Source organism: Pogona vitticeps, chromosome W (assembly GCF_051106095.1).
Source record: "Pogona vitticeps strain Pit_001003342236 chromosome W, PviZW2.1, whole genome shotgun sequence".
In the NCBI taxonomy this organism is placed as follows: domain Eukaryota; kingdom Metazoa; phylum Chordata; class Lepidosauria; order Squamata; family Agamidae; genus Pogona; species Pogona vitticeps.
The window spans coordinates 2,282,242-2,296,865 of NC_135798.1; the positions used below are offsets into that span (position 1 = coordinate 2,282,242).

Below are 14,624 nucleotides of genomic sequence, written 5' to 3' on the forward strand. Positions count from 1 at the left end.
ACACAGATAAAACCTGATCTTGTAATTGTACAGTTAGCTGGCATGAAAAGAAAATTTAGATAGATCTCTCCCAATGTGGAATGTTCTAATTAGGGAGGTATTCAAACATTGTCACATATAGTATAGCTTTAAACACAAAAACGTGAGTGTGGTTTGGGAACAGCTATGTATAAACACTACAGCATTTCTTCAACCTATCTACTGGGCTTAGCTTATATACCCCTATAGGACCTAAATATGGAAAGATACATAACCAGAATTAGCTAATAAGCTCTATGTTTTACCATCAGCAGAACCATTGCAAAATCCATCTCTGCGCAATCAGTGAGTCATAAGCATCACCTTGTTTCCATTGCTAGGAGTGCATGAACACAGCAGACTGCTACAAGGAAAAAGGCAGAAAATGTTAAGGTACACAGAACTGTTGCATAGAAATATTTGGAGAATTAAATGTTAAATGTGCGCTTTCCACAATTTCTTGCCCTGTAGACTTAAAAAGAAATCCTATGCTTCAGGGTGATTCCTTATTGAGCACACAAGATATTCAAATACAGTGTTGGATCACATGTCTTAAAGCAAGTAACAATTAAAGTCATAGAAAAAAATTCAAAAGCTGTCACGTAACAAAACCTCGAGAAGATGAACTGTCTGTGAAGAGAATACAAGATGCTGGGAAGAAAACAAATGGTTAATTGACAGAAAACACAGAGAAGCAGGCGCTTGTCCTTTGGAGAATTCAACATTACCTGCAGACAACAACAAAAAATTAGCAAAAGTTGATTACGGCACTATCTGGAACAAGCTTTGGCAACACAAATCTGTAACTGCTTTAACGCGGGAGTACAAGTTCAAAGGAGTGTATGATAAGTGCATCTTTCACTAATTGTGATCCTATCCTTCTAGTTAGGGATGAAGAAGAGAACTGTAATTGACAGCCGTGGTATAGCTAAGATTGGCAAACCATCCACAGCTTGCAGATGCAGTTGTTGATAGATCATGTGTATACAATGCTAAAACTGACATGCAATAGATGTGTTAAAGATGCAAAATTTTTATGCTCAGTCTGTTTATTCCCTCTGAGGTTGCACAAGCATATTTACAGGAGTTAAGTGTTAACAAATGATTCTCTCTTAGACTGTCCGAGATGAATAGCATTCTCTTGCAAAACGCCCAGAATCGCTGATAAGAAGTCTGGGCTTTCCGCCAGGCTATGACCTAGAGTTTTCTACTTCACAGAGCAGGGAAAACAATGCAGACTTTATGTCCTAGCAAGCTGCACTGTATCCGTGGATGGGATTAGACCCATCATGCTGAGATATTTAGGAAACTACTAAGCAATGCAAGGTATGATAGAAATTGTACAAATAGCTGGAGAGGAACAATGCTTTCATGTCATAATAAATATGAAGTCAATACTAGCTTCCATACATGTCCCAGTATTTTTACTGCTGGGTCACTAATTAAATTACCTGTTGATGAATGACTGGCCTCATAATAAGAAATTACCTGTAAAAATGCTTAGGTGTCATCATGGAGCTGTGACCATAACACAGTCCTACAGTATACAGACTTGAACAGCCATAGACTCAGAGCAAATTTAACCCTATGCAATAATGACTCTTTGACAGTAATCTCAAAAAAACTTTTACATCTGTTGAATTTATTTTGCCTCTTATTACTGTAAGAAATGGGGACAAAGCTTTCGGATTTTCTGAGCTTTAAACTAAGAATTGTTTCTCTGAAATTCAATACTTACTACCCTTTAAACCTATTACCCTTTAATATCTGACCAGCTGATAAGACAGAAGAAAGCGCTTAACGACAGCATTCCACAGAAAAGAACATAAACAGTTCCTGACACAAGCAATCATTTACTTGGAGATACAGCAAACTGCATTTAGCAACCATGAGATCAACTCACTCGGAGACGTAGCAAACTACCTGCACAGAAGACACACAGCAAGCTTCCCTTGCAAACATGACCTGAAATAACTCTCGCAAATCCCCTGGGGGCTGCCCTGAATCCCATTTCTCTCTGCTGTAATGTGACCTCATCAGCAATGTGGCTGATGCGTCCCGACCTGCCCAGAAAGGAGGCAAGCAGTCAGCTTTTTTCCCTGTTTTGGCTATCTCTGGTCTTTGAAGACCATCAGTGGCTGATGCAAGATTAATTTTCCTTTGCTTAGGGCAAATGAGTCCTTCCTCTTGTGGCAGGAGACCCCTGCTCCAGTCACTAGGGACTGGCTGTTGGACAGATGAACATTTGGGAAGAGCCTCTGTCCCTTTGTCTGTAAGACTGAGTTGCAGTTCACAGACCCCTTGAGATGGGAGCAAGTCACAGCAAGCAGAAACAGCTGCCTCATCTCTCTGAGCTAAAATCACACAGGCAGGGTCCAACACAGGAGGACTGCGAGGCATCCCAGGCGGTTCCACAATTAGCAGGGAGGCCGAAGGGAGGGGAAGAAGAATTTGAGGGAGTTGTTTAAACAAATTACTTTCACCTTCTGGAGCAAGAAGAATGTTACGTTGACTCACTGGGGTCTCTCGTATGCCAGATACTATACAACCCTCTCGAGAACTCTCACTTAAAGTTTCAGTTTTTTCCTCTACAGGAGCAGACGGTAAAGGATCTAAATTTGGTGAAGGCACTGCTGAAGAAGCAGCAGCAAGGGGGGCCGGTGGAGGCAGCGCTGTAGAAGCAGCGGGGGGGGCTAACACAAACTGCGGAGATGAAAGTTTTTCCTCTGCTCCTTTTAAAAGCAAATTGTAGTTTCCATGAAATACAGAGAGTGCCTCATAAATAACTTTCCAAGTTAACAAACATGTAATACTTGCTCTTGGCTCTGACTGCAATTCTTTCCCTATCCTTTGCCAAACTTCTAACTTCAAACTTCCATGCAGAGGATACCAAGCACAACTCTGATCTATCTCACTTAACAATTCCAATATTTCTTTATCTGACACTTGTCTCTTGCAATTCTGCTGAACGAGCCTACTTAGCTCTCGAGCGTGTTGCTCCTGTTCCATTAATTCTTTGCCTGATACTTGCCATCCGTCATTTTGCCTCACAATTAACTCTTCAGCATTCTGATGCTGCTCTTTAGTAGATAAGCAACCCATACTTACCCGGGGAGCCCGTGGGCTGGGTGCACGAAGACTATTCCAGTCGAGGGAAGCAGGGTGATGGGAGCTGAACCTACATCAGAAGACTGTCGGCTCAGCTGATGGGAGCTGGATGATCACGTCGGGGTCACCAACTGATGAGGGATCCTAGCCCAGGATCCAGCAATCAAGACACGGAGACAAGTGTCATGAACCAAAAGCCCTCTCTCACCCAAGTGAGAGGTTTATTTTATAGTACAGAGTAAACAATACTACAGCTAGTAAGCTTCATAGTGATGGATTACATCCGCGCGCTAATGAGTAATGCTAACAAGCAGGTGTGTTATCAATGTTTTGTCTTCATGCAAGGCCTTGGCTCCAGATAAAGGCAAGATGATCTAATTGTTTTCTGGCTACTGAATCAGGATCAACATGACCTTTCCAGACGTGGTTTGCCAGCGATCTTAGACGAGGTCACATTTCAGAACTTTATTTTTCTAATAAAACAAAATATTCTTAAGATCTGGAGTTTGGCTTCTTGAATAGAACAAATGCTACAATTATCTTTCCTAATTGGTTATTCTTTACAAGGCCACGGAAAAGTAACGCTACCAAGGGTCCAGTATATTCCTGAATGCTAGGAGAATTTTATATCTCTAGAGCTCATGTGTATATCTTGGTTCTCAAAGAAATCGGGCCAGACCCGGTGAATGAGTGAAGGTACTGCCTTGGGGAAAACACATGGACCCGGTTTTGTCTATTTAAGGAGTTTCCTCACTCAGAATCCTCTCTGTCCCGTAGCAAACAGTTTCTTGGGAAACTGGCATTGCAACGGACAGTGAGACAGGGCTTTCTATGGCAGAGGAGCCTTCCATCTTAAAAAACCCTTTGCAGCAGCAGAGTCATGTTTTTCCTAAAGCGGAAGGGTCTGGTGTGATTCATGGATTGCTGCCTTGTTGTGGCGAAGGGGATTGAGTAATTCAGAGAAACTATGGGCTATGCCCTGCAGGGACACCCAAGACGGACATAGTGGAGAGTTCCAACTAAATGCAATCCACCTGGAGCAGGAACTGGCAAGCCACTCTAGTATCTTTGCCAAGAAAACCCCATGATCAGAAACAAAAGGCGAAAAGGTATGATGCTGGAAGATGGGCCCCTCAGGTTGGAAGGCATCCAACATGCTACTGAGGAAGAGCGGAGGACAAGTACAAGTAGCTCCAGAGCTAATGAAGTGGTTGGGCCAAAGCCGAAAGGACGCTCAGCTGTGGACGTGTCTGGAAGTGAAAGGAAAGTCCGATGCTGCAAAGAAGAATACTGCATAGGAACCTGGAATGTAAGATCTATGAACCTCGGTAAGCTGGATGTGATCAAACAGGAGATGGCAAGAATAAACATTGACATCCTGGGCGTCAGTGAACTAAAATGGACAGGTATGGGTGAATTCAATTCAGATGATTATCATATCTACTACTGTGGGCAAGAATCCCATAGAAGGAATGGAGTAGCCCTCATAGTCAACAAAAGAGTAGGAAAAGCTGTAATGGGGTATAATCTCAAAAATGATAGAATGGTGTCAATACGAATCCAAGGCAGACCTTTCAACATCACAATAATCCAAGTTTATGCACCAACCACCAATGCTGAGGAGACTGAAACTGACCAATTCTATGAAGACTTAGAACACATTCTAGAACTCACCCCAAAGAAAGATGTTCTTCTCATTCTAGGGGATTGGAATGCTAAAGTAGGGAGTCGAGAGATAAAAGGAACAACAGGGAAGTTTGGCCTTGGAGTTCAAAATGAAGCAGGGCAAAAGCTAATAGAGTTTTGTCAAGAGAACAAGCTGGTCATTGTCAGCTATCAGCTCCCCAAGAGGATGCTTGACCGGTCGGACAGAGAGTAATTAGGAGATTATACACCCTAAAATGTGCTGAGAGAGTTCTAGAGCTCAGCTAGGCGTGTCAATCCTCCCTCTTACAAGTCTGCCCTAATAAGAACACTCTTGTACCTTTGAATATTACTGATAGAAAACCATGTGGGCGTTGTAGTCCTTAGACATATTATGCACCACAGGCAGGACTCCTTAAGTATGCAAGGCCGAGGCAAGCACCATCAGTTGACCTATGACAAGTTTACTGTTCAGGAAACCAATTGATTTTTATAATCATTATTTTATTAAAGAAAAAGTAAGCTCCTTAAAGAAAAAGTCAAATTATGCAAAAGCAAACAAATAAACATTATGCTGGTTAATTACAAATCAGTAGTGAAATAAAGAAACAATGAAAAAGACATGTGTCCAAAAACATTAAAATAATTCAAAAAGACAAGAAAAAGAATAAAAACAGTTCCAATAAGGTAATCCATCAGGAAAAAAGAGAGGTTACTTACCTGTAAATATGGTTCTTCAAGTGATACTCTGTGAATTCACACATTTGGGTTAGATCCGTGCCTGCGTGGAACCTTCAGAATCTTCTCGAGCTTTTGATCTGAAAGACAGATAATACAGATTGCCCCCTACGTGCATGTGTCACCTCTCTTTCCCACTCAGTTCCACATGTCCGCCATTGCCAAAGCTAGAGCTAGAGCTCACCATAAGCCAGGCAGTGACGGACAGTGGGGAGGACGGGAGGGTATGCGTGAATTCACAGAGTATCACTTGAAGAACCATATTTACAGGTAAGTAACCTCTCTTTCTTCAAAGTGAACTCTGTGAATCACACATTTGGGTGACTGGCAAGCTAACTTACCGGAAGGTGGGCCGTCACTGTAAGACTGATGTCAAAACGGCCCTTCCAAAGGATGTTTCTCTCTTGGCCCAAAGGTCGAGTCTGTAGCGGGTGATGAATGTCGACGCCCTGGGCCACGTCGATACCCTACAAATGTCGAGGATGTCCACACCCCGAAGTAAGGCAATAGAAGTTGAAACCGACCTGGTGGAATGTCCCCTAAGACCGTCAGGCACATCCTTATTAGCTAGGCGATAAGCTAAAGAGATGGTTGAAACAATCCATCTCGACAACGTGGGCGATGATGCAGCAAAACCCTTGTGTGAACCGTAGTAACACAGGAAAAGCCTATTCGACTTCCTAAAGTCTTTAGTTCTGGAGATATAATAAGACAATGCCCTCTTAACATCTAGTGAATGTAGCATCCTCTCAATGTCAGTAGAAGGATCAGGAAATAGTATAGGTAATGAAATGGGCTGGTTCAGATGAAAATCTGTAACAACTTTAGGTAAGAACGAAACATCTGGAAACAGTAGAACTTTATCTTTGAAGAACTGTATATACGGGGCATCAGAACGCAATGCTGCCAGCTCACACGCTCTCCTAGCAGAAGTAATAGCTACCAGAAACAAGGTTTTCAGGGATAAAAACTTGAGATCACAGGAAGAGAGAGGTTCAAACGGATGCCTCATGAGTGCATTCAGAACTTGAGTCAAGGACCATTGTGGGATTGGTGGCTTGACAGGTGGATGAGTATTGATGAGCCCTTTCAGAAAGGCTTTGAAGGTTGGGTGGGAGAATAGACGTGAAGCATCAGAATCTTTTGTCTGGAAAGCAATTATTGCAGCCGCATAAACTTTTAAAGTTGACACCGAAAGACCAATGTCAAACAAGTGTCTCAGATAAACCAGCAAGGTTCGTAATGAAACTGGAGAGGCCTGTAGGCCATTGGAAGAGGCAAAATGAAGAAAATTGTTCCACTTATAATTGTATAGTGTTTTAGTAGAGGGTTTCCTGGATCTATCTAATATTTCTTTAATCTTCGGCAGATCCTCCAAGCGGTCAGATGGAGGGACTCCAAGTCTGGGTGAAGAATCGTGCCTGCATCCCTCGAGAGCAAGTCCGGTACCAACGGAAGCCTGAGTACATCCATCGCCATCTCTCTCAGGGCTGAGAACCACGGCTGACATGGCCAATACGGAGCTACAAGAATAGCTGAGGATCTGTGCTGAGTCAGCCTGACTATTGACCGCTGGATCAGAGGGATCAGTGGGAAAAGGTAAATTAGATGTTTTCTCCAGGGAACCATGAACGCATCCCCCAGGGAGGATGGTCCCTTCCCTGCTCGGGAGGCGTAAACAGGACATTTATTGTTTTCGTGTGAGGCGAACATGTCGATGGATGGTCGCCCCCACCTGGTGCACAACATCTGGAACACTTTGTCGTTCAGTTCCCACTCATGAGACTGTCCTTTCATACGACTCAGAATGTCCGCTAGGTAATTTTCAGAGGTCGATATATGAATTGCCATCGGGAAAATGTGATGGACACAGCACCATTCCCAGAGGTGCACAGCGAGATAAAGAAGGGATAGAGACTTTGTTCCCCCTTGCTTGTTGATATAATACAGGGTCGTGATGTTGTCTGTTACAACCTGTACACCACGACCCTGTATCAATGGTAAGAAAGCCTTGAAGGCTTTGATTACTGCTAACATCTCCAGGTGGTTTATGTGGAGACCCTTCTGACGTGGTGACCAAAGGGCGTTTATGGTATGCCCGTTGCAATGAGCCCCCCAACCCATGGGGCTCGCATCCGTCGTAACCTGCGCAGACAGCTGAAGAGGTTGGAAAGGTCGGCCCAGAAGGAGGTGAGCGCAAAAACCCCACCAGATCAACTGCTTTGCCAGTTCTGGAGAGACTTCTAGCTGTTTGGTCGGATGGTTGAGCAAGGGATTGAAGTGATGCATTAGCCATGCTTGTAAGGACCTCATCTTCAGCCTGGCATGTGGTAAGGCGGCCATTGTTGAGGCCATAAGGCCTAGCAGATGTTGAGCCTGATGAGCTGACACTAGTGCATGAGGCCGGAAACCTTGTAGGGCCAACTGTAACTTTCGAATGCAGTCCGAAGGTAAGAAGAGCCTTGCTCTTTTTTAATCCAGTGTTGCCCCTATGTAGGACATCACCCGAGAAGGTTTGAGGGTGGACTTCTCCCAATTTACAGAGAGACCTAGGTTCTGGAGTGTGTGTAGAGTAAGGTCTGTATCCTGTGTGGCTTTTCGTTTGGATGGCGACACTATGAGCCAATCGTCGATGTAGGGGAATATCTTTACTCCCTGAAGATGGAGAAATGCGGCAACCGGAGCCATGCACTTTGTAAAAGTATGTGGCGCCGTCGCTAAACTGAAGGGTAAGGCCGTATACTGGAATGCCGTGTTGTTGACGATAAACCTCAGGTATTTTCTGTGATGCTGGTGGATCGTAATATGAAAATATGCATCCTTGAGGTCTATGACTGTAAACCAGTCTCCTTTCCTTAACAGGTGGACGATGGACTCCAACGTGACCATCCGGAACCATTGAGGATGAAGGTAAGTGTTGAGGTTTTTCAAGTCCAGGATGGGCCGCAACCCTCTGTCCTTTTTGGGAACGGTGAAATAACGGGAGTAGAACCCCCTTGGAAGATCCTGAGGGGAGACCACCTGTACAGCATTCTTTTGAAGTAGAGCGAGGACCTCCTCCTCTAGGATGGGGTTGGAAGTTGTTATCTTGACAAATCCCAGAGGAGGAAGTTCTAGAAACTCTAGGCGGTATCCGAATTGTATGATGCTCAAGACCCAAGCGTCTTGTGTGATGGTTTGCCAGTTTTTGAGAAATGGAGAAAGACGAGTCCGATAATCGAGGCACTGATTTGGGACAGAGTCAAAGAAACTGTTTGGATTTCTTAGCAGAAGGGCGAAAGGTTTGCGTTTGTGTGATGATTGTTGTTTATATGCAGGTACTACGGCAGATTGCTGAGAAGACCTGTTACTAGGTGCCCTGAAAGTCCGGTAAGCCTGAGAACTTTGTGGATGATACTGCGACTGAGGAACCTGCCGTTGCCACTGCTGCTTCTGGAACCGAGGTTGCTGGTGTATAGTGTATGATTTCGCTGTCTTCTTACTTTCATGTATTGTTTTCAATGATTCATCTGTTTTTTCATGAAATAAACCTTTAGTGTCAAAGGCTTGCTCTTCAATTTGTTTCCTTACATCCTCAATAATTCCAGAAGCCCTAAGCCAAGCGTGCCTACGCAATGTAATGGCAGAGTTAAGAGACTTAGTTGCGACATCTGTGGCATGTCTAGCTGCCAAGGTTTGATGCTTCGATAAAGTCATGGCTTCAGCATGGGCGTTCAGACATTCCTGCCTAATCTCCTGAGGTGCTGCCTGAAGTGCCGGGAGTACCTTGTTCCACAGGTGCTTTTGGTATGCTCCCATTATGGCTTGATAATTACAAATCTTCAGAAGGAACGATTGAAAAGAATAAAGTTTTCTGCCCAGTACGTCTATTTTCCTACCTTCTTTGTTGGTAGGGGTGACATGAGGTCTACCAGAGGCCTTAGACGCGTTGGCATGCACTATAACAGAATTAGGGGCAGGATGTTTAGAAAGAAAGTTGATCTCATCCCCATGAACTCTATACATATTCTCAATCCTGCGTGAGACAGCGAGAGGAGTGGCAGGCTGGGAACAAGCGTCCATGATCAGATTATACAACTTGGAAACGTAATTAAGGCTCATGGGTTGTGAAGATTCTTTATCAATCTCCCCAAAGATTGGGTCGTCTGTGGGAGGGGGTGGCACCTGAGTCTGCATATTCAAAGCCTGAGCCATCCTAGCAATCATCTGAGAATATGATGAAAAATCCTCAGTAGGGGAAGCAGGGTGTGGGTTCCCCGTATCCGACTCAAATGAGTCATGGTTGTTGTGGGTTTTTCGGGCTTCTTGGTCGTGTTCTGAAAGTGGTTCTTCCTAACGTTTCGCCAGTCTCTGTGGCCGGCATCTTCAGAGGACAGCAAACTGTGCTCTGGGAGGCTGAGAGTGGGTGGAGTATTTATGGTTGTGAGAAGGCTAGTTGGTGAGGTAGGCTATTGTCCTAATCAGGAGATGGTTGATTGTGTTTTGTTATGGCTGCATTGTTTTGATCAAGAGGGGGGATTATCTGTCCCTGTGGCTGATGGGTGTCGTTAGCTGGTTTTTTGTGTGCAGTAATCCCTTGACCTTGTGGCTGGGTGGAGTTCATTGACCTTTTGCACTCTGTGTTTTTGAGAGCTGGGAGCTGAGATGAGATGAATTTGGCCCAGCTCCGGGAGGCAATGGAAGACAGGAGGGCCTGGTGTGCTCTGGTCCATGGGGTCATGAAGAGTCAGACACAACTAAACGACTAAACAACAACAACTGGTGTGATTTCAAAGGGAGTAAAAGTGATTTGCAGCTCAGAGACTGGACCCAGTAATGTTTTGCCAAGCTCAGAAATTGTTCCAGCCATTCAAAAGTTTCATGGTACAAGGCCGAAATTGTCAGCAAAGCATAAAGCTGATTTATTGAAGCAAACGGAGGGGAAGTTTTCACGTGTTACTGTTCCTGAAAAGTTTGTTTGCATAATGATGTTACATATGCCCTGTATATGATTATGATTTTGATTATTTTTTGATTATTTTTTGATCTGTTTATATTAAGTTACACAGGTTTTTTCTCCCCCCCTTTTTTCTTTTTTCCTCTCCCTTTTTGCTTTTTTCTCTTCCCCTTCTCCTTCCTTTCCTTTTCTCCACCCAGTCATGGAATGGAAGGCCTGCCTTCCCAGCGTGGGGCCCCAAAACATCTCTGTGGTCACGGGTAGGGGAAGATATGGCGTTGGCGCCATCCCTGCACGTGTTAGAAGAACGACGGACAGATGCTTAAAACCTGTTCATTGTTCTGAGACGGTGTCCAACCCCCAGTATCGAGGTAGCCAGCCCAGTCGTCCATCCACTCTGCGCCTGGTGTTGTTGAATGCCGGGTCTGTATCCAACAAGGCCCAAGTAATTTGCGATCTTATCTTGGAGCAGGATGCAGACCTGGCATGCATAACCGAAACATGGATTGGCGGAGAGGGGGGTCCCCCCTAGCTCTCATCTGCCCGCCCGGTTATGCTGTCCAACACCAGGGTAAACTGGAGGGTCGGGGGGGAGTTGCCATTGTCTATAAATCCAACCTGGAGGTTGCTAGGCGCTCCTCGGTGGTAAAGCCGGGTCTTGAGGCTCTCCACGTGTCGATTGGGGCCAGGGATGGTATTGGGATCTTGCTGGGCTACCGTGCTCCCCGCGACCCAGCAATTTCCTACCGGAGCTGGTGGACTTTGTCTCCGTGGCACTGTTGGACTCCCCGAAGCTATTGGTTTTGGGGGATTTCAACGTGCATGCGGGGGCAGAGATTTCCGGGCCAGCTCTTGAGTTTCTGGAGACCATGGCCTTCTTGAACATGTCCCAACATGTCAACGGCCCCACCCACGTGGGTGACCACACACTTGACCTGGTCTTTTCCACTAATGGGAGCGAGAGTGGTCCGATGGTGACTGACCTTGAGTCAGTACCCTTGTCATGGTTGGACCATCACCTAATAAAATGCACCCTCAAAATGGCTCTCCCCCCTCGCAGGGAGCAGGGACCTATTGTTATGGTCCGCTCTCAAAGGCTACTGGATCCGGTTGGATTCCAGGATGCCATGAGAGGTGTCACAGCTGACCTGGCTGGCGCTCTTGTCGATGCTCTGGTTGATGGTTGGTTCTCAGCTGCAGCTAGGGCTGTAGACATGATCGCTCCTAAGCACCCTCTCCGCCGTAGAGACCGCCCGGTGCCCTCGTTTAACCAGGACCTCCGGGCGTTGAAGCGGGTCAGGAGACGGCAAGAGCGCAAATGGAGAAAGGACCCGACGGATTTTAATTGGATAGCTGTTAAGGTCGCTACTAACCTTTACCTGGCCAAGGTAAAGGCTGCCACTCGAGCATACTTCGCTAACCGGATAAGCGAATCGTCCAACCAGCAGGCGGAATTATTCCGTATAGTACACAACCTATCCGGAGTTGGTCTGAGTGATGGGCCTCCCTCTAGTTTCTCGCCGGACCAATTTGCAGCATTTTTTAAATCAAAAGTGGAGGCCATCCGCCGGGATCTCTCTCCTTTTTTGAATACAGTGAGTCGAGCAGAGATGTCCAACGCTCCATCTTGCCCGGTGATGCCATCCTGTCCCTCCAGCGCTGCCTGGGGACTATACTGCAATGGATGCAGGAGAATGGGCTGAGGCTGAACCCGGACAAGACGGAGGTACTGAGGGTGGGCGCCCCCACAGCTGGGGGTTTGGGAAACCCCCTCACTTTTGGGGGGGTGACTCTTCCCGCCAAGGATGGGGTCCGCAGCTTGGAGATCCATCTGGACCCGGCACTCACTATGGAATCCCAGGTGACTTCGGTGGTCCGCACCGCCTTTTTTCATCTCAGGCATCTAGCCCAGCTGCGGTCCTACCTTGATGTGGAGGCGCCCGCTGTGATGAGATGGGATTTTGAATTAAAATCTTTTAAAGGCATATGGGTTTTGTAATTAAGAAATAAGCCAGAGAGGTTCCATCTTGTTTCTTTGTATGAAGTATCTTTGCTATGCTGACAAGTTGTTTTCCAGGCGAGCAGAGAGAATGTTATTCTGAGAGCCTGAGAAAGGACTCTGTGTGATTAGATAGATGGGAATTGTTGTGACTCTTTGAGAAACCACCGTAACCCAAATAACATCTGGTGTGGTATGGGAAAGAAGTCATGTGATGCAACAGGACTGTTTGCCTAGTAACGAACTCTGATTGGATGACATCGTGGGAAGGTGCATTAAGCCCTTGCCAGTTACTCTTGAAAAAGGAACTTTTTGCCTATGGACATTGTCTTTCCAAGACCGACCTTTCAGTGATTCGTGACCTACTATTCAGCCATTTAGGACTCACCCTAATGTCTTTCGAGACGGACTGGTGGCCTACCTACATGGACTGGTTTCTATGCTTTGCTGGATTACTTTTAGACTTATGGGATTTTTCCTAAGGACTGTGCATGAACTATTTTCTATGGACTGTTCTATGGAATATTCTTTATGGACTTCTTTTCTTGGAATACTCCATATGGACTATGCTCTTGTAATTTTGTAAGGACTATGGTATATTTACTGGATTTTACTTTTCTAAGGACTATGGGACATATAATGGATTTTTACTTTTGTTAAGGGATTTTTATTCTACAGTATCACTGAGGACTATAGCCTTTTTATAACCTACTTGGATTATTTTGTTTTTACTAATGATTTCTTGGACTGAAACTGTTTTTATTCTTTTTAATGGCTTTTTGGGTTTTTGAATACTTTTCTATTTTTCATGTTTTCTTTGCCTCACTACATCTTTGTAACTAAACAGCACAATGCTAGTTTATTTGTTTTGGTTTAATTTGGCTTTGATACCTAGTAACATGCTTTTTCTTTAATAAAATAAAGATTATAAAACTCAATTGGTTTTCTGAACAGTACACTTGTCATAGGGTCATCTGAGAGTGCTGCCTTGGCCTAGCTTACTTAGAGTCCTGTCAGTGGTGCAAGTTAAGTCTAAGGACTACAAAGCCCACTTGACCTTTTCATAATAATATCTGAGAGTACCAGGGTGTTCTTATGTAGGGAGACCTGCGAGAAGGAGTGTTGTATCAAGGCTAGCTGAATTTGGACTCATTCAGCCCATTTTAGCATGTGCAAACTCCTGATTGCTCTCTGCTCAAGCTTACACGCGTGTTTTCGAACCCGTGTTAGCGACACCCGCTACCTTGGTGCATGCGCTCGTAATCTCGAGATTAGACCACTGCAATGCGCTCTACGTGGGGCTACCTTTGAGGCTGCTGCAGAAATTACAGGTGGTGCAGAATGCGGCGGCCAGATTACTTAGTGGTGTGAAAAAATACCAACATATTTCATCCTCTCTGGCCGCATTCCATTGGCTGCCCATCCGATTCCGCATCGACTTCAAAGTGTTGATGCTTACCTATAAAGCCCTAAACGGTTTAGGGCCTCGATACTTGGTGGAATGCCTACTCCCACCAAGATCTACCCGTGTCACTCGTGTGAGCCAGGAGGTGAGGCTGAGGAGCCTAACGCCGAGGGAGGCCCGGAAGGAAAAGACACGAAATCGGGCCTTCTCGGCTTCTCGCCTCTGGAACAACTTACCTCCTAAGATTCGCAGGGCTCCCTCGCTGGGTACCTTTAAGAAGCAATTAAAAACTTGGATGTTTCGGCAGGCCTTCCCATTACATAATTCATGACCTCTTTCTTTCTCCCTTACTGTTTTATGTTTTGTGTTTTCGCACTGTATTGTAGTGTTTTATGATTTAGAACTGTTATTTACATTTTTATTGTACTATTTTAAGATTGTTAGCCGCCTAGAGTGGTCCTTGTTTGACCAGATAGGCGGGATATAAATAAAATAAATAAATAAATAAATAATAAATTTGAGTGCAGCTCGAGAAAGGGCAGAACAGCCAGATGATTTGCCTCAACCTGTGTGTTTTTACTGGAATAAGGATGGCTTGCTTTGTCGTAAGGTCCAAACACACTCACTGAGGGGTTCAAATCCTTTAGTGCAGGTAGCTGTTCCTCAATTTTTCAGGTTACAGGTTTTAAATCTCATTCATGAGGGTAAACGTCAACATTTATAGTTTTAAGAAGACCTTGCAAATGGTAAATGTGTATTTTTATGGGCCTAAAATG

The 14,624-nt window shown here is 44.9% G+C and overlaps 1 protein-coding gene and 1 long non-coding RNA gene across 2 annotated transcripts in view; one reads left to right on the forward strand and one right to left on the reverse strand.

Annotated features, from left to right (window-relative positions):
* The window catches only part of LOC144584981 (uncharacterized), a 464,602-nt gene that overhangs the window by 248,227 nt on the left and 201,751 nt on the right, over window positions 1–14,624 (reverse strand).
* On the forward strand, window positions 3,748–10,846 carry LOC110070716 (uncharacterized). The gene is made up of 3 exons (XR_012082209.2): window positions 3,748–7,107; window positions 8,371–8,418; window positions 8,826–10,846. It is a non-coding gene; the product is annotated as an uncharacterized LOC110070716 (long non-coding RNA).